General features: G+C 40.4%; 2 protein-coding genes across 4 annotated transcripts in view; both read right to left on the bottom strand.

The window, feature by feature from the left end:
- Nucleotides 1–7,387, bottom strand: part of LOC146679702 (protein NLRC3-like) — a 230,715-nt gene extending 223,328 nt beyond the window's left edge. The window contains exon 1 of one of the 2 annotated variants that reach the window (XM_085450121.1): nt 7,328–7,387. The gene's annotated coding sequence lies outside the window, so the exon portion shown is untranslated. Of the gene's footprint in view, nt 1–6,825; nt 6,960–7,327 lie in introns of those variants that run through there. The other variant, XM_085450124.1, reaches the window with a different exon arrangement.
- Nucleotides 1–9,341, bottom strand: part of LOC146679701 (protein NLRC3-like) — a 44,051-nt gene extending 34,710 nt beyond the window's left edge. Inside the window, exons 1-3 of one of the 2 annotated variants that reach the window (XR_014918495.1) lie at nt 9,279–9,341; nt 7,328–7,390; nt 6,901–6,959 (exon numbers count right to left, since the gene is read on the bottom strand). The gene's annotated coding sequence lies outside the window, so the exon portion shown is untranslated. Of the gene's footprint in view, nt 1–6,900; nt 6,960–7,327; nt 7,391–9,278 lie in introns of those variants that run through there. The other variant, XM_085450168.1, reaches the window with a different exon arrangement.
- Nucleotides 9,342–19,937: the final 10,596 nt, after the last annotated feature.

Raw genomic sequence — 19,937 nt, 5'->3', positions numbered from 1 at the left:
CTAAGTAATCCCATGTCTTTACTGATTACTTATTTTCAAAAGTATTTGGTTACTTTACTCTTTAAAAAAACACGACTTGAATACGTAATAAAGTAGAAAGTAGACGTTTCAGCCCGAGACTTTTTTCTGCATAATCCATCATATAGAAATGAATCAAATTAAAAAGCCTTTCTTTTAATTGTTTTATTGTTTTTAATCTTTTTATTTTATGCATCAAGAAAAGATTAAATTATATTATAGCTGTTTTTGACTTGATGAAATGTGTTTAACATTTAAACCTATTTCCTGTATATTCCAGCACATGACATAAAATAATGTTTTGTGTTTCCACTCCCGAGTGGGGCGGGTGGAGGTCTGCCCACAGCGGTCATGTCAGGGGGAGGATCCGGGGGTTTCTCTGTCAATGTCACGTTCCCATGGCAGCGTGCTTGCTCAGATCTGAAGTGTTATGGTCCTGGGTGGGTGGCCCAGTGTTTTTTGAGTTTTGGTTTCTTCTCATGGTTCCTTAGTTTTTTAGTGTTTCCTGAGTTCTAGTTTTAGGGTTTGTTATGTGGCTTCCTTCTGCATTTCCTGTTTTATTGTGAAGGTCTGTGTCTTATGCCAGAGTGTTCAGTTTGCGTTTCCCCTGTCTCGTCTTGTCAATCAGAATCGGCCGTGCCTCCCTCCTGTGTGTAGTTTCCCCTCTGTGTATTTATAGTGTGTGTTGTCTCGTGTTCGTCGCTGGTTCGTCTGTGTCGTCTCCTTCATGTCTCCCTGCATATCTTTCTAAGGTAATGTTTGTCGCGCTGTTGCACACACAGCACGCTCGTTTGTTTCAGTTCGTCAGCTGCAACAAGACAGCTTACCAACGTGTACGTAATAAGCTAATACTCCTGTGTGCTACACACTACAGTGTGCGCTGTACACCTACTTACTGGTTTTGTGGCATCAGTCTGTGTCTCTGAGTTAACTTGTGTTTCTCCTACAGCTCCGGACCGCTAAAAATGCGCGTGCTCTTTGTGAGCTCGTTCCCGGCTCGTAACCAGCGCGTTCTGCCGTCAAGGGCGATCATTGGTTAGATGTGATCATGTGACTGATGCAAGCCAGATCCTTTTATTTAGCAAAACTGTGATTAATAGTTAAATATTATTGTTGAGGGGCACAGACAGGACTCCGCACACACACACATAAAAAAATAAATAAAAAAAATTTAAAAGTTGCCTCAACAAAAGGGCACTTTGGGCACCCATCAGGAAAGGGGCGGGTGCTCAAGCCCCTCTAGCCCCCCCCCTCTGCACGTCCCTGAACTGGAGGACACTCAGGACTTACACAGGCTAATGATAATGATCAGGGTTCATATGCCTTTTTCAGGGTCAAATTCAAGCACTTCTTAAGCACTTTCAAGGTCCCTTTTCAAACTTTTCCAGCACATCCCTCCCTCACCGCCAAAACAAAATGCATGTTTCAATTCACATCACCTCAGTAAGACCATGTGAAAGTTAAGACAAATCATCCTAGGTGAACTTAAACACCTTTGTTCCCTTTTTGTTAAGAAATAGAAAAACACTCCACACAAAAATACTGCAAAAGGAAACTGTTGCCTTATATACAGAGTGTATAAACTCAAAATGCACATGTCACTTAAAAATTAAGATGTGAACAAATCAACTTGTTAGATATTCTTCTCCTGTTGAAAAAACCCCCAAAAAGAAATAAATAAGTCTTCTCATCAGATATTGATGCTTCTTTCCTGTGTGACAGAAAATAGGAGACAGATGTTTGTTTGTTTTTTAAGTTAATTCCCAATAAAGCTGTTTTACTGCTAACTACATTGCTGTCTGTATTATTGCTGAAGTCCTAAACGATCACCTTTAAAGTAGAGCTGGGCGATATGAGATTTTTTCATATCACGATATGTTTTTTTCATTTCAGGCGATAACGATATCTATCACGATATAAGCCAAATAACTATATTTGTAAGATTTAAATGTGCCGTTGCTCACAAGTAAAATGTGAAATAATCAGCAGCTTGTTTTTATTTAAATATTTATTTCCCATAATAAGTTCAACAGGGTAGATGTACTTAAGGAACATGAGACTTTTTCAGATAAATAAAGGCAAATATTGCAAACTACACAAAAGGCAGCCGCTAAAGCGTTTAAGTTTCAAAATAGAACAAACGAAACAGACTAAACTGTCAATTCCACTTAGAAACAAAATATTAATTCTAAAAATAAATCTTAGTTTGTTTTACAGAAGAACAGACAAAACTGACTAACTTTTGTCAATATCAAATAAACTGAGAACTAAAAGGAAATTCTCAATCTGTCCTTGTTGTATAGCTGAGCTTTTCAAACAGTTTTAACAGTTACTTTAGTCTGACAAAAGCCGAATGACGAATTAGCGCTTCCAGTCAGAGACTGAGGCTACGTCCACACGTACACGGGTATTTTTGAAAACGGAGATTTTCCGTTTCCGTTTTAAAAAATAATCCCGTCCACACATAAAGGCAGAAATGAAGGAAAACGCTGCTATGAACATGCCAAAGCAGCAGGTGGCGCTAGATTCCTAACCGTGCCGAAATGCTGGCCAATCAGAAGTCTAGAAGCCTCGGTGGGAAAAAGTAAACAAAGCTGGGGCATAGAAGCAGAACCGAGTCGTATGTGTGGAGGGACAGTAACTGTGTGTATATGTAAGCATTTAAACACTGCAGAGAGTAGAATTAACAGTATTGTAGAAATTCATTTCACCGAAACAATAACGTGGCGCACAGTGTGACGCATGCACCAGTTTATTGTATTTCCAGACTTGCTTTCGGCACATTTACAGTGAACGCTACTCTGTTTTTTGTCAGACTTGAAATAGCCGAAATACCTTCACACTACGGAACTTCTATGGCTCTTCCGTTCGACAATCTCTCCGGCGTTGGAACCATCATCTGTTTTCTCTTCGGTCACGCTCGGTTGAATTTTCTAGTCGGCACACTCATTTCCTCCATTACCCGCTGGCTGCTTCCCAAACAAACACACGTGCGGCTTGGCACTTGTGCTGTACGTAACAAGTCACGCGACGTGACACTGCGGCTGTGATTGGTTCGGCTCTGCGCTACTTAATTTGGATTGGCTGACCTTTTTTTTTTTTTTTTTTTTTGAGGACAAGAGCGGCGAGGTCTATCACGATAGCTTAATTTCTCTATCGAGTAAAAGTTATATCGCGATACATATCGTTATCGTTCTATCGCCCAGCTCTAGTTTATGAACACAAATCAAAGATGAAACAGCACAAAGACACTTCAAAGTGATTCTACTGTAGAAACATGAACAGGTAGAAACCTGCAGCCTGACTGCTCATCACTTTGTTACCTGTTCAAGTTCAGCAGCAGCAGCTCACTTTATCACGGTGCTGGTCTGGGGTCAGTGTTTACTCAGCTTTAACTCACTCTGGGTTCTTGGCTAGCTTAGTGTTAGCATGCTGTGTGCTAGCTTAGCGTCAGAGCTCTGCAGGTGTCTCGTGTGTAAATATTAATCACAGTGACAGTAAAGGAGGTAAAGGGCTGTGACGTCATCACGTACGCTGCGTCCTCTGTGGGCTCTGAGTGAACTCAAAGTACAAACTACAAGTACACAAACACGAACGTAGCTCAGAGTGGCGGACACACTCGGCCTCGTTGGTCCAGCTGTGAGTCCGTTACCGTGAACTATGGAGCGGCAGATTTGTGCTGAACTAAGCTGCACACAGCTGATGTTAGCCAGGAAACATTACACACTGACTTTAATGGAGAGACCGGAAATACAAACACACACAGTTTGTTGTGTGAAGAAATCAAACACGAGCTGAACAAACAGTAAAGTTCCTAAAGACAAACTGTTAAAGGAGGAAACAAAGCAAACTTACAGTTTCTTCACACACCAACAACAAGCTCCACTCCACACCTGGACACTAAACACGGACACACAGGTGAGCTGCTTCCTGGAAGGAGGCGGGGCTCCACCTGAAACTCAGCACAGGTGGGAGGGGCTCAGCTCTGTGTGTGCTGATGTGTTAACTTTAAAAATATGCCGTCTGACTGCTCAGACTGAGTCAGAGTAAAGTTCACATGCTGACGTGTGGAGACATGAAACCTTGTTGTAGCTGCAGGTGTGAACACACTGATCCCAGATCAGCTCTGCTGTATTTGTAACATGAACATTTCTGCTGCAAAGCTTCAAATGTTCAGCATGTTTCTCTGTTTCCAGTCTATAGATCCAGTCACACTTTCTACCTTCACCTGTGCAGTAAAGACTGAGAGCAGAGCTGAAACCAAGCGTCCAATCAGTGAGCAGCATCAACACCTGAGCTTCATTCAGACTCTGTTATTGAAGATGTTGTTGGTACAAAGTTCATCTGCTGCTCACATGAATCCATGAAAGATTTATTTCACTGAATGTTTCTTCAAAGCTCATTTCAACCTGTTGAAGTCATGAATGAAAGTGCAGACTGAGAGTGGATCACATGATGTTTGAGGTGTGTCATGTGACATGTTCAGTATTGTCACACATGTCTAGATTGTCCCTGATATCATAACTGCTCAAACACTGATGATTATATTTGAAGAATTATTCCTGATGGCAGCAAAGTTTGAATGGAGCTCTCTGTCTGTGCTGATTTGTCGCCCTCTGGAGGTCAAAGCACAAACTGCATGATGTCACTGTAACCACCACAGAGACAGGAAGTGTTTTTATGACTGAAACACTGAAATGATGCTAACGGCTGTCGTTAGGCTCACTGACAGCAGTGCTGATGTGTTCATGTCAAACACTGGCTCAGGTCAGACTCCTTCATCCTTCTCCAGCGTGAGGCCGCCCTCACACCCACAGGAGCTCTGACCTTTGACCTCCTGACCCTAACCATTTTAGTCTTGTTGCATCTGCAAATCCATCCAAACTGTAGCCGAGCAAAAGAAGCTGGAAGCTGTTCTATGAATGATGTTCATCCCAGAGTTTCTGTTAAACGCTGCTGCTGTGCTACATTTGTCATTTCCTGCTTTCACTACCATCCATGTCAAAGTGCTGAACTCATCTGATCACTTTAATGCAGTAAAGCAGGAGCTGTAAGTCTGACATTTATTTACTGTCATTACAAACACACACAGCTGGATTAGCATTCAGACAAAGGGCTGAAAAAAACATCAGCATTTGATTATTATTATTATATATCCTGTTTATGTGGATGCACTTTTCTATCTGTCAGTGCTGAAAGCAGACGTCACTGATCACATGACTCTGAGGGATGTTTCCAGCACTTTGCTGAATCTGAGCCATGAAGATTTAAGGCTCAGCTCTGAAGGCAAAGCAGGTCTGAGCCTGTGTTAGCAAGCTGTACCTAATAAAGTGGCAGCAAGGACTCAGTCAGTAATGATCAGAGCCAGCAGGGGGCAGCACAGAGAGGTGAGGAGCTGTCAGAGAAGCAGGCTCACATCAGACTGGCCATATTCCATCATCTATACCTGAAATAATCATCAAACACACGCAGAGCAGAAACATGTGGAAACATCTGGAGCTCAGTCTCAGTTTGATCCCTCAGAGGTTTACCTCAGTCCTGCTCCTCTACTTCCTGTTTACAGCGCACATCATGCTGTGTACTGAGGGTCATGTGGTCAAATTGCTCGCTCTCTGTTACTCTGACAGAGAGCGAGCACAGTTATCCTAATGTGTGACATCACTTCTAACCACAGAGCATTCAGCTTTCACAGCAGCCAACATCCTGTCACACTGAGCATGTGCAAACACAGCAGCCAACATCCTGTCACACTGAGCATGTGCAAACACAGCAGCCAACATCCTGTCACACTGAGCATGTGCAAACACAGCAGCCAACATCCTGTCACACTGAGCATGTGCAAACACAGCAGCCAACATCCTGTCACACTGAGCATGTGCAAACAGAGCAGCCAACATCCTGTCAAACTGAGCATGTGCAAACACAGCAGCCAACATCCTGTCACACTGAGCATGTGCAAACACAGCAGCCAACATCCTGTCACACTGAGCATGTGCAAACACAGCAGCCAACATCCTGTCACACTGAGCATGTGCAAACACAGCAGCCAACATCCTGTCACACTGAGCATGTGCAAACACAGCAGCCAACATCCTTTAATGATAGAACAAAATTCAGACATCAAAGTTTCTCACGTTACAGAATCAGATGAACAGACATGAAGGGATATTTGTGGTTTTATGCACAGAGTCAGAATCAGACTCAGAGGTGTTCCTCGTGATGTTTGGTGATGGAAACAGTCTCATCGACGTTTCCATCACCAAACTAGAGAAACTAGTAGCTGCACGCAGCAGAGTTTAGCACAGCTGATCTCTGTGACACATCAACAGGAACAACATGTTGTTAAACAGGACTGTATAAAGACTCAGAGTCTGACTCACACCTGAACAATGAGGCTGTGCAGCATCGCCCTGTCACACCTGCTAAACCACTCGTATCAGTTTGAGCCCGAACGGTAACACGGTCACATGATCGACGAGGCCAACGCGCCCAGACGAACGTCTTCCTCGTGGAACTAACTTGTTCCTGTTATCAGATTTGTGAGCAGCAGCTGAAACTGCCACACGAATAAATGTTCTTCAAACTGTTTGATTCCAGCCAATCAATAATCTATAATCATGAGGATTCAAACACAAGAGCTGAACGTGTGGTTACATTGTAACCTTGGTTCTCTGAGTGAGAGACTCTCTCTCCCGTCTGTCACATATGGAACAGAGGGGAGAGAGAGTGTCGGTGTGATGGAGAACATCAGGTCCAAACATCACAGAAACAAACAAACTGTTAAAGGAGGAAACAAAGCAAACTTACAGTTTCTTCACACAGAGACACCAACAACAAGCTCCACTGTCCCACTCTGATCCTGTCTCCTCCTCTTTTATTCTTGCTCTGAGCTCTTTTTGGGTGTGTGTTTCTGTCTCCACCCACAGGAATGCATTGATACACTGTTGATAACGACTCGAGAGCAGACGTGTGACAGAAAACAGAAAAATAACCTAAACACCTAAATAACGTAAAATAAACAGAATATTTATTAATATGTTTAATTTCTCTTTAAAAACTTTTCTGCTCCTCAAATCCTTTGTTTAAGTTCAATCTAAGGAAAGAAAAGCGTCTTCTTTAAGTTTCTCAAAGAAGTCCACGATCTGTAGGCTCATGGAGACACTGTGTGCTCACAGCTAAAGGCTGCAGTCAGCTGTGTCAGAGCGTCCAATGAGCCTTTAATAAACACTCAGAGCTCCATGTTGATGAAGCTGTCATGTGTGAGCTTGTGAGGCTCCTTTAAACTGGCTCTGCTCTGTCAGATGCTCACCTCTTCTTCACTGTCTCATCAATCTGCTGCACTCTTCATCTCCTCCTCTCTCTCTCTGCTGTCCTGTTTAAAAAAACAAACAAATCAGCGTTAGCCAATCAAACTCTGTGCAGATGCTGCAGCTACAGCTGATATGTCATTCAGCTGTTCATCAATCAGCTTCTGCTGCTGTTTATTCGGCTCTTACTCTGAACACGTGCAGATCTAGGAAGATTTTCTTGGGGTGTCAAAATCAAAGCGTTTGTTTTTTCAAACACATGTGCAGGTGTTACACATGGTTTTCATAAAGTAGCAGCCAGTTGAGGAGGATGACTCTGAGGATGATGAGGTAACTTTTACAAACATGAGAAACCTCATAGATGGGAGCCAGGAATCATAAAACTAAAATCAGTTGGCGTTATCATCACACCTAACGCGTTATTTACGAACACGTTAGTCCCAACACTGATTGTTACAGGATACAGCAGCAGGGAAAAGTTCTGGACTGTCACGATTGGTCAGAATTAGCCCAACAAAATATAACCAATTTTACCTTTTTCTAAAGACAGAAAACACATCTAGTCCTTTTTTCTTTTACATATATTTTTTTAATTAATCAACAATAAAGCTCAACGCTACACCAGCTTCTAGCTTTGATTGACACAAAACTTAAAAATCAGCCTAATTCTGAGGAGTCACTGCATGACACTCACAGTCTTTGTCATTGTTGATTCTTAGCTCACAAACAGTTCTTATGAGGACTAACTAGTGGTGAAGGTTTAGCTCTTCATAAAGTTACAGGAGGATAAAATAAACATGAGATCGTTGAAATAATCCTGTCTGATCACACGTGTGGACAATAAACGCTGTAACAGAAAATGAACAGTAATGTAACGACACTCATCTCTCACGTCTGCACTAAACTAAAACGTCACTACTTCCACATCTAGTTTGTTTTAATGGAGGCGGAGTCTCCCTGCCCAGTGCGCACTCAGGATAATTAACTTGTCACAACACAGGAAGTGAGCGCATGTAAATCAGAAAATCAGGTCTAGAAACGCACTGAGGGAAATGAAGTGAAAGATCTTCGTTTTAACTGACAGGTTTCACTGACACTCAGAGACCTGCAACAACATGAAAACACATCACTGTAACACTCAAAACTGCAATCATATGAAATCATAACTGAAGGACTGTGATGATGTTGTGTTATGGAGAGTCTGCTGAGTCCAACCTCTAAGAATTACGAGTCTGGACTTTAATGATTAATGATTCAAAATTCAGACATCAAAGTTTCTCACGTTACAGAATCAGATGAACAGACATGAAGGGATATTTGTGGTTTTATGCACAGAGTCAGAATCAGACTCAGAGGTGTTCCTCGTGATGTTTGGTGATGGAAACAGTCTCATCGACGTTTCCATCACCAAACTAGAGAAACTAGTAGCTGCACGCAGCAGAGTTTAGCACAGCTGATCTCTGTGACACATCAACAGGAACAACATGTTGTTAAACAGGACTGTATAAAGACTCAGAGTCTGACTCACACCTGAACAATGAGGCTGTGCAGCATCGTCCTGTCACACCTGCTAAACCACTCGTATCAGTTTGAGCCCGAACAGTAACACGGTCACATGACCGACGAGGCCAACGTGCCCAGACGAACGTCTTCCTCGTGGAACTAACTTGTTCCTGTTATCAGATTTGTGAGCAGCAGCTGAAACTACCACATGAATAAATGTTCTTCAAACTGTTTGATTCCAGCCAATCAATAATCTATAATCATGAGGATTCAAACACAAGAGCGGAACGTGTGGTTACATTGTAACCTTGGTTCTCTGAGTGAGAGACTCTCTCCCCTCTGTCACATATGGAACAGAGGGGAGAGAGAGTGTCGGTGTGATGGAGAACATCAGGTCCAAACATCACAGAAACAAACAAACTGTTAAAGGAGGAAACAAAGCAAACTTACAGTTTCTTCACACAGAGACACCAACAACAAGCTCCACTGTCCCACTCTGATCCTGTCTCCTCCTCTTTTATTCTTGCTCTGAGCTCTTTTTGGGTGTGTGTTTCTGTCTCCACCCACAGGAATGCATTGATACACTGTTGATAACAACTCGAGAGCAGACGTGTGACAGAAAACAGAAAAATAACCTAAACACCTAAATAACGTAAAATAAACAGAATATTTATTAATATGTTTAATTTCTCTTTAAAAACTTTTCTGCTCCTCAAATCCTTTGTTTAAGTTCAATCTAAGGAAAGAAAAGCGTCTTCTTTAAGTTTCTCAAAGAAGTCCACGATCTGTAGGCTCATGGAAATTCATTTTGTTGTTTTTTTGAGCAGAAACACCAGAGTGTAGAGCAGGAAAACTATCCCAGCAGGACGTCTCTGTTGGGGAAATATCCCAGTTATTCCCCTGAGCCTGGTTAGTGAACTGAGTCAGAGCTGTTCATCGATCCTACAGGTGCTAACATACAAACACGATCAGCAGCTTCTCTCATATGGAGAACACACTTCAACATCTGCAGCAAATCCTGTGTTTTATGTTGATGTGACCAACATCTTGTGTTGAGCCTTTGAAGATGAGGAGCCAAACACAGACAGTGGATCCAGAAGGACTGTTTATTCAGGGCTTTAATACGACTGAACTGATGCTTCACATCCTGTTTAGAGACGATCGACCAACACAGGCTCAGTCCTCACTCATCACACGGACTTCAGTCACACTGGGATCAACAGAGGAGACTGTTCACCATCACAGTTCAGCAACAATAATCAGAGCTTTTCTCTCTTGGTGAGGATCACATGTTCTGACACACAAAATATCTTCTGCTTTAACTCGTCTCTCTTTTTTAGTTTGGTTGTCGTGTTTTTTACTCTTTGTTCCTGTCAGTGTCAAATATGAGAGCAAACTGTTTTATGCAGGAGCCAAACCAACACCAAGCTGACCAAGAGAACCTATAACACCACCAGAATTTATTATCCAGACTTTACTGACAGATTTATGTGCAAGTAAAGCTGTTTTTTAAATTATGTTCACTGCTTTCAGCCAAGGAAGCATTCGTTCTTAAAAGTTCACGAAACGAGTAAATCCAGTTCAGCAGAGTTCCAGTTTGTAGCACAGCTGATCTCAGCTGATCAACAGTAACAACAGTAGGGGTGGGCCATAGAAACGATATACGATAGAAACGATATAAATTTGGCCAACGATAGAGATTGTGACTATACCGCATGTTGATGATGTCATCAAGCTGCGCCTGTTTTGGTCGAAAGCATCGCAGCAGCTACAACAATTATCATCTGCAATTATGGCGGGCGACAGTCATAACAAAGAGATGAAGCACTATTGAAATATGGCGAAAGCCAAAAAGTTAGCATTCATCCTCCAGCTTCACTGTGCTAATGTTATGCTAACATAGCTGTGTCGCTAGCAATCATGTAGCACAACATTATATACCAGGTAGTCCAACTTCAGTAACCCTGCAAACGCCACTGCTGTTTAGTCTTCATTTATGTTGGAAGTGATAGCAGAGCTGTACGTTTGAATTAGTTTCAAAAATCTCTCAGTCAGAATATGCTATGAAATGTTTAGGTGGAAACTAGCGAGCTAACTTCCTGTTAACTTCTAACTCCGTTAAATTGAATAAATTCTGTTTTCATGGATGCCTGGATGTAGGGCTGCTCGATTATGGCAAAAATGATAATCACGGTTATTTTCATTGAAATTGAGATCTCGATTATTTGACAATATTTATTTAACAATAACAATGTGTTGAATAATGACTTTAAAGGTTGTCAAAAAATAATATTAAATAGTGTGCAAATACTGATAACAGTGCAAATGTTTGCAATATAAAAAAATAAATGAAAAATGTAAACATCTATGTTTAGTGAACTTTGCAGTGTTGCTCTGTGGTGCAGCTACGACACCGTAGCAAAGTTTACACACAGTCTACTTGATCCACGTCTGACTGAACCCATGTTTCCAAACCACTGAAGTTTTTTTTACCTCTTTTCAACCAACGGCAGTCACTCTCCTCTCCAAATAACTTCTGTTTAGCTTTCCAAGCTTCCCTCGGGTCCTCTTAATCAGCGGTCCCCAACCCCCGGGCCTCGGACCGGTCCCGGTCGGTGAGTCGTTTGGTACCGGGCCGCGAGAGTTGAGGCTCAGGTGTGAAATGTATAGTTTTCAGGGTTTTTATCGGTTTTCCATGTTATTTTGTTATCGTTTTTATCGTTGACTTGGTTTTCCTGGGTCTTTTCACGTGTGTTATGAATAAATCTTTTTTTCGGTACCGGCACTAGTTTTATTTTGTTGTATTTATCCGCGACACCTTAAAGGCCGGCCCGTGAAAATATTGTCCGGCATAAACTGGTCCGTGGAGCAAAAAAGGTTGGAGGCCGCTGCTCTTAATTGTTGTGACACGTGTTCGAAATGCAGAGAGGTGCGCTCGATTTGCCACACGGAGCAGCGCGAGAGTAAAGCACGAGGGAGGGGCTAATAATCGGCTCAGTCATTTTTAATGATCGTTGAAAGCCCAGATCGTAATCGAGATTAAAATTCCATTAATTGAGCAGCCCTACCTGGATGTTAAACTTAATTGTTACACCTGGTAAAGCAGCAACGCTGATGATTTAATTAAAGATGAAAGAATTTAGACCATTTTTAACTCTTTGTGTTCGTTTGACTTTGGGACCTGAAGCTGTCGGAGTTTTGGACCCAGATTACTCCGTGAAGCTCCTCACTACGGCAGCCGTAATGCTCTGACGATCCATCAAGCAGTGCTGCTTACCAAAGTTGTACTAAAACATTTTTAACAGATTTCTGCAGCCAAAATCGGTTCGAGGTCAGTAAGCACAACCAGAATTCATACATAAGGCACACTCTCGATTTTTGAGGAAATTAAAGGATTTTAAGTGTGGAAAATATGTTATACAGAAGAATATATCGTGATATGGATTTGAGGCCATATCGCCCAGCCCTAAACAACAGGTTATTAAACACATCAGTTTGATCTACAGATCAGATCATACATCAGGTTTACTTCATGTAAAATAAACGTCTCACTCTATGAGCTCCATCAGTCTGTGTACCTCCTCATTGTCATTTCTGAGCAGAGTTTACCTGCACACTTCCTCATGTCTGACAGTGTCACAGTGTGTGTGTGTGCCAACATTAACCAGCTTATCATCAGCTCCTTGTGCTTCATGAATAACTCAGACTGACAGAGTGATGAACAGAGCACAGAGGGAGGCTCTGCTCTGGTCCATCAAGCAGGATTCACATAGTAACATGTTTTTCCTTTGAACACTTCATTGTGTTTAACTTGAAACAGATTAAAAAGTGTTCGATTGTGCACTTCACACAGTCCTGAGTCACAGAGGCTTAAATGTGTTTGATTCTGAGAGGCTTTACTCCTGCATCAACATCAAGTATATGTAGGATTTAAACCGCAGTGAAAACATCCTTAAATATTGATGGTGTGTGAGAGAGTCTGTATTTACTTCTGATTATCTCTGTTTGCAGTGACCCTGAACTGAGCTGGAGCAGCTTCATGTTGTTTTGACGTCACTCAGTAAAACCTGAATGTCGGCTTCTGAAGAACAAACTGGTTTCATCTGTTTCCAGTTAAAGGGACGATCATTGTTCCACCAGTGATGTTGGATCCAAAGTTTCATTCAGATCGTTTTAAACTGTTTATCAAAGACAAATGTTTGAGTGCAGAGTTACTGACTGATAACCAGAGTGGATTCAGCCAATCATCAAATCATCTCATTGGTTTTATTTTATGTAAATACAAACGTCTCACTTCCTGATCTGCTCATAAAGTTCCTAAAGACAAACTGTTAAAGGAGGAAACAGAGCAAACTTACAGCTTCTTCACACACCAACAACAAGCTCCACAGCTGCACACTAAACACAGACACACAGGTGATTCCTGGAAGGAGGCGGGGCTTCACCTGAAGCAGGACAGGTGGAGACTTGATAGGAATTTTCCCCGTACAGGGAGGAGGCTGATCTTCAGATGAGTTCCTGTTAAATCTGACGAAACAAAGTTAAAAGTGGACTCAGTCTTGTCTGATTTCACTCTGTTTTTCACTGAGCAGGTTTAAGTTTTATTAATGAAAATCAGCAGAGCTTGGTACTGATGGAAGACCCTCCTCTAATCGTTGTCATTCAGAGTGATCCAACCTGTTTGTGAATGCAGCTCACAGACTCTCCGCATTTCCACACGACTTAAATGGTAAATGGCCTGCATTTGTATAGCGCTTTACTCTACATTCAGTCATCCACCCATTCACACACACATTCACACACTGGTGATGGCAGCTACATTGTAGCCACAGCTGCCCTGGGGCGCACTGACAGAGGCGAGGCTGCCGGACACTGGCGCCACCGGGCGAGTCCCTTCATGCATCGTTGACCAACGTGGACGTGGTGGAGTAACAGTTGTGGAGAATGCAACAGCTGAGGTTTGAGAAAAGGAGCTAATAGCCAAGGTCAGCGGCTCTCCTACTTCCTCATAAGGAAACTTCTCAGGTGGATGTCTTTCTCTGTCAGAGCGCCTCCACCTTACTGGCTGTGGTGCAGTGAGATCTGAGTCAGTCTTGGTAGGAGTCAAGTCAGGTTCATCAATCACAACATGGTCTGAAGACCAAGCACCTGAGTGAACATAGTCAACACGACTTGTGCCAAAGACTTCAGGTGTGTCAGGTTGGTGGGTTTGCCAACCAGGTAAGGACATTTCTGGTATAACAGTGTCAGAGAAGTTCTGACGTGCACTGTTGGGCTTCCTGTTAGACTCTCTTGGTAAACCTCAGAGCCTGACGTCTACAAACCAACTGTCCTTTGACATTTTTAGATGTGGGGTCAAAAGCAGAGCTGATCGAGGATTTCAGTGATGGCTCCAAATATCTAACCTGCACTTTTACATAGCAGCTGCTCCGTCTGTCAGCAATTTAAAAACTTTTAATGAGCTGCTGTTTCTCACTGACCGTCAGCTGTAGCTGAGCAGGATATCATTGCATTTGAATCCTCCTGGCTCTCTTTAACCCGAGTTCCTTCTGATTGGTTTCCTGGTTCTACAAAGAGAGTCTGCTGCCTGAGGGCCCCACCTCCTCCTCCACCTACTGCTGTGGACATTTACAAAACATCAATCCAAGAAAAATTGTCTGGTTTGTAATAGATAGTCATTTTTTATTAGAGTCTACAGCAGGAACCAACCTGAACCTTGTTATGAACTGAATCAGTGCTGGACTGTAGAAATGCTGTTTCAGTGGCTGCTGCAGGAACTAACATGGAAACGTGTTCAGCAGCTTTCCAGCTCTAATATAGGAAACACAAGATCAGAGTTTGGACACACTGGAACCAAACAGTTTTGTCTCGGACTTTTATTTCAGCATCATCGTTTGGGTTGAATTAAAACCTTTCAGCAACGCTAACCAGACTTTACGAGGTAAACGTGTATCTCCAAGAATGTCTTGCTAAGAGTCGCGTGTTCTGGGAAACAACACACAAATCAGTGGCGTCAATAAGGTTGTGTTTCATGTAATACTCTAGACTTTACTGTGAGACCATCACTAACATGCAGACGTCACAAAGTTGTTCACGGATCACATTAATCCAGAGTCACAGACATGCAGAGACACTTCCAGGTATAACATATATAATCCACACAGTCAGTCACAGCTGAGCTCTTTACTGAAGTCAGCATCAGCTCTCTGCTCGCTCTCACATCATATTCATGACAATCAGACGTGTTTCAATGATGCTGCTGTTTTCAGCCAAGCACACAGTCTCCATGGAAGTTTAAACTGGAAACACTGGTAACTGCAGCAGAGTTTCATTTGGAGCAGACCTGATCTTTGTGACGCATCAACATGTCAACACAGTATTTAACAGAACTGCAGTTTGCATCAGATCATACATCAGACTGACCACGTTTGTCATTTCATCAAACCTGCCATTAACATATTCAACAGTACTTACACTATCTTAAACATGTTTTCTTTTTAAAATGTTTGCATATTTATTAAATATAAACTGTGCAGTATTTCATTGATGGAGGCCAAGAAAACACAGTTACAGGAGAAATGTATTTAAGCTTGAAATGTAGCTGCACTCGGTAGAATTGAGCCAACTGGTTGTCTTCATTTTCAGTTCTGATGAGCTCACATGTTTAAGATCATCAGTTTAAAGAACCATAAGGCCGTGGATCCTTAAGGGTTTTATGGTTTGAGTTTACAGTGAGAGGTGTTGATAATGATGTTGGCTGTTTTCAAGTTGAACAATCTTCCAGGGAAGTTTAAACTAGAAAAACGAGTCACTGCCTGCAGCAGAGATTCAGTTTGCAGCATTCCTGATCTTTGTGCAGCAGCAACAACATGTTGTTAACAGAGCTGTGTAAAGACTGACTCACCTCACCAGGCTCTCTTTCATTCACAGCATACACAACATTTACTTCATTACAAGCTGTGCTGCTCAAGTTACTGGAAATAAGCACTCAGTTACTAAGTAATCCCATGTCTTTACTGATTACTTATTTTCAAAAGTATTTGGTTACTTTACTCTTTAAAAAAACACGACTTGAATACGTAATAAAGTAGAAAGTAGACGTTTCAGCCCGAGACTTTTTTCTGCATAATCCATCATATAGAAATGAATCAAATTAAAAAGCCTTTCTTTTAATTGTTTTATTGTTTTTAATCTTTTTATTTTATGCATCAAGAAAAGATTAAATTATATTATAGCTGTTTTTGACTTGATGAAATGTGTTTAACATTTAAACCTATTTCCTGTATATTCCAGCACATGACATAAAATAATGTTTTGTGTTTCCACTCCCGAGTGGGGCGGGTGGAGGTCTGCCCACAGCGGTCATGTCAGGGGGAGGATCCGGGGGTTTCTCTGTCAATGTCACGTTCCCATGGCAGCGTGCTTGCTCAGATCTGAAGTGTTATGGTCCTGGGTGGGTGGCCCAGTGTTTTTTGAGTTTTGGTTTCTTCTCATGGTTCCTTAGTTTTTTAGTGTTTCCTGAGTTCTAGTTTTAGGGCTTGTTATGTGGCTTCCTTCTGCATTTCCTGTTTTATTGTGAAGGTCTGTGTCTTATGCCAGAGTGTTCAGTTTGCGTTTCCCCTGTCTCGTCTTGTCAATCAGAATCGGCCGTGCCTCCCTCCTGTGTGTAGTTTCCCCTCTGTGTATTTATAGTGTGTGTTGTCTCGTGTTCGTCGCTGGTTCGTCTGTGTCGTCTCCTTCACGTCTCCCTGCATATCTTTCTAAGGATTTCAGGTTTGAGGTTAGTTTTGTTTAGTGATGGGTAGATGAGGCCTCGTGAAGCGTTTCAGCACATTCCCCAAACTGTACCGATACTGTGTCGACACAGTGTTGCTGTTTTGCTCCATACTGACACCTGCTGGACTTTAAATATCATTGCAGGCAACTTACTTGAGACTCAACAGACACCTAGTCATACTTGTTTACACTGTAAGGTACAGTGGAACCCCGACTTACCAAATTAATTCGTTCCCGAGGGTCTTTCGTAAGTCGAACATTTTCATTACACATTTTAGTTACAGTCAGCAGTGATATATACACATATATAGTATATATATATATATATAATACTATATATATATATATATATACTATATATATATATATATATAGTATTATATATATATATAATACTATATATATATATATATAGTATATATATATATATATATAATACTATATATATATATATATATATATATAGTATTATATATATATATAGTATATATATATATATATATATATATACTATATATATATATATATAGTATTATATATATATATAATACTATATATATATATATAGTATTATATATATATATATATATATAATACTATATATATATATATATATATATAGTATTATATATATATATATATAATACTATATATATATATATATATGGTATATATATATATATATATATATATACTATATATATACTATATATATATATATATATATATATATATATATATATATATATATATAATACTATATATATACTATATATATATATAGTATTATATATATATATATAGTATATATATATATATATATATATATATATATATATATATATATATATACTATATATATATATATATATAGTATTATATATATATATATATATATAATACTATATATATAATACTATATATATATAGTATTATATATATATATATATATAATACTATATATATATATATATATATATATATATATAGTATTATATATATATATAATACTATATATATATATATATATGGTATATATATATATATATACTATATATATATATATATATATATATATATATATATATATACATATATATAATACTATATATATACTATATATATATATAGTATTATATATATATATATATATAGTATATATATATATATATATAATACTATATATATATATATATAGTATTATATATATATATATATATATAATACTATATATATATAGTATTATATATATATATATATATATAGTATATATATATATATATATAGTATATATATATATATATATATATATATATATAGTATTATATATATATAGCATATACACTGGGTGAATGTGCAGTAGTAGCAGCAAGCAGGTGAATTCTGTACATTAATATGAATAGACGTCTGACTATTTTACAGGATAGACAATATAAACATATTTAAAATTAAAGGAATTGAAATGTACATTGTTCCTTGGTTTAGTGTCTGGAAGAGTCCTGTCTCAGTCAGTTATAGATGATGTGAGAGGGCGGGTGTGTGTGTTTAGGGCACGGATGGCTTGGGGATAGAAACTCCTCTTGAGTCTCTCTGTCCTTGCCCGGATGATGCTGAACCTTCTACCAGATTGCAGAAGTTGGAACAGTTTGTTGCCAGGATGGGACGGGTCCTTCAGTCTCTGCGCTGCTCTAGTCCGGCATCTCCTGGTGTAGGTGTCCTGAAGCGGGGGGAGAGCAATCCTGCAGCAGCGTTCTGCTGTACGGATCACTCTCTGGAGAGCTTTTTGGTCCTTCACACAGCTGTTCCCGAACCACAATGTCATGTTCTGTGTGAGGATGCTCTCCACAGCGCCTGTATAGAAAATCCTGAGGATCTTTGGAGAGACCCTGAACTTCCTCAGTTGTCGTAGGTGATACAGGCGCTGCCTAGCCTTTTTGGTCTGGACCTGAATGTGTCAGGTCTGAGGAGATGTGGACACCAAGATACTTGAAGGACTGCACCCTCTCCACTGGAGCTCCATTGATGATAATGGGCTTGTAGTCTCTGTGCGATGTGAATTATATGTGAATGATATAATGTTAAATTACTATTAAGCAAATGGCTGACTAAGTATTGTAGACTTTAGTTTACTGCAGCCATGTTTCATATAAATCAGGTATCATACAAAAATAAAAATAGCTTCAAATACAGTCATGACAATAAAGAATATGACTTTAAGGACTTAACATCATTACTTCAGTTATAGTACACCAACATCTCTGATACATTAGCACTTGTTAGGTGTGGCTGTGTGAAAACAGTAGATCACAACACAGACACAGAGAAACACAGGGCTTAAATACACAGAGGGAGCAATCAGGGAATGGGTAACAGGAGGGAAACACAGCTGGGGCAAATCAGGCCTAACGAGACAAGAGGAAGCAAAACCAGACACATTAACATCAGACATGGACTTTCAAAGTAAAACAGGAAACATAACACAGACTCACGGGCAGGCACTATAACAAAGGGAACAGAGACGTGGGAACAGGGCAGACACAAACACTGACTGAACACGGGGATATAGGAACTTAGGATACACATAGACGCGAACTAGACAAGGGAACTCAGTGTACTAAGGGAACACTGAATGACCTGGTGGGTTTTGTCCATAAAACTACTCATCTACTGACCTTGGTTTTAAGTTGGACAGTGATTTTAAATTGGACAACCAAATCAGAGCAGTGGTGAAGTCCGGTTTTTATCATTTAAGGCGACTGGCAAGAGTAAAATCTTTTCTTTCGAGGCAGCACCTTGAAACAGTGATCCATGCTTTTATTTCTTCCCGTCTGGACGACTGTAACTCACTTTATGTGGGGGTCAGTGAGTCGTTGCTCTCACGTCTGCAGCTGGTTCAAAATGCGGCTGCACGACTCCTAACAGGAACTCAAAAAAGAGAGCATATAACCCCCGTGCTAGCCTCTCTGCACTGGCTGCCTGTGTCTTTTAGAGTTCATTTTAAAATTCTTACGTTTGTTTTTAAATGCCTTCACAGTCTTGCCCCGCCTTACCTCTCTGAGCTTCTTCATCCCCACACACCCTGTCGGTCTCTCAGGTCAGCTGACCAGCTGCTCCTGGAGGTACCGAGATCCAGGAGGAAGCTCAGAGGGGCGGGGCCTTCTCTATTGTGGCTCCAAGTTATGGAATCATTTGCCCATGCATGTTAGAGAGGCCCCTTCACTGTCCACTTTTAAATCACGTCTTAAAACCCACTTTTATTCCTTGGCTTTTAACCTCAGTGATACTTAGTTTCTTTTTTAATTGAAGTAGTTATTTAATTAATGATTTCACTCT

This window comes from Copadichromis virginalis, unplaced genomic scaffold (genome assembly GCF_057382275.1).
Source record: "Copadichromis virginalis isolate Kocher_CV1m ecotype Utaka unplaced genomic scaffold, C_Virginalis_male_GT1.1 unmapped_scaffold_1, whole genome shotgun sequence".
Lineage (NCBI taxonomy): Eukaryota > Metazoa > Chordata > Actinopteri > Cichliformes > Cichlidae > Copadichromis > Copadichromis virginalis.
The sequence above is the reverse complement of the archived record's forward strand: the minus strand, read 5'-3'. Positions and strand labels throughout refer to the sequence as shown.